Genomic DNA, 485 nt, shown 5'->3' with positions numbered 1-485 from the left:
ACCTCTCGGTACTCAACCTTGACATGCTGAGCACCACATTCACAGATACCTTCATCCACAGTAACTTTGTGAGCTTCTTCAAATACATGAATGATAACATCACACCTAAAATGAAATAATAATAATAATTGCAATAGATATATGTCAGCAAGACATGCATAACGAGTGTCTTCTATCGTATTCCCTACCATCTTATGGTCCACAGGGCCGGTCACAAGGACAAGGCAGTGTGTTTACTGAGCATGTCACCTTTAACAGTGGAGTGACATTACCAACAACCAGAATGGCTTCCTGCCTCATCACAGCAGGTAGGGAATTCACAACCAACAACACAACCTCGTTTCGTTTCGTGCTCTTTGTAAAATGGTAGTGGAAAGGAATCTTTGATGGAACCATGCAAACTTAATTCTACAAAGTTATTCAATGAAAGTCATTTAAATTGTGCGCATGTCAGTGTCATCTGACCAACAAGCGTATGTCAACAG

The 485-nt window shown here is 40.6% G+C and overlaps 1 protein-coding gene across 1 annotated transcript in view; it reads left to right on the top strand.

The window, feature by feature from the left end:
• LOC127749462 (uncharacterized) overlaps nucleotides 1-485 on the top strand; it is a 4,926-nt gene that overhangs the window by 290 nt on the left and 4,151 nt on the right. The window lies entirely within an intron of this gene.

Source organism: Frankliniella occidentalis, unplaced genomic scaffold (assembly GCF_000697945.3).
Source record: "Frankliniella occidentalis isolate FOCC.00 unplaced genomic scaffold, Focc_3.1 Scaffold4, whole genome shotgun sequence".
In the NCBI taxonomy this organism is placed as follows: domain Eukaryota; kingdom Metazoa; phylum Arthropoda; class Insecta; order Thysanoptera; family Thripidae; genus Frankliniella; species Frankliniella occidentalis.
This window is presented reverse-complemented; position numbering and strand designations above follow the sequence as displayed.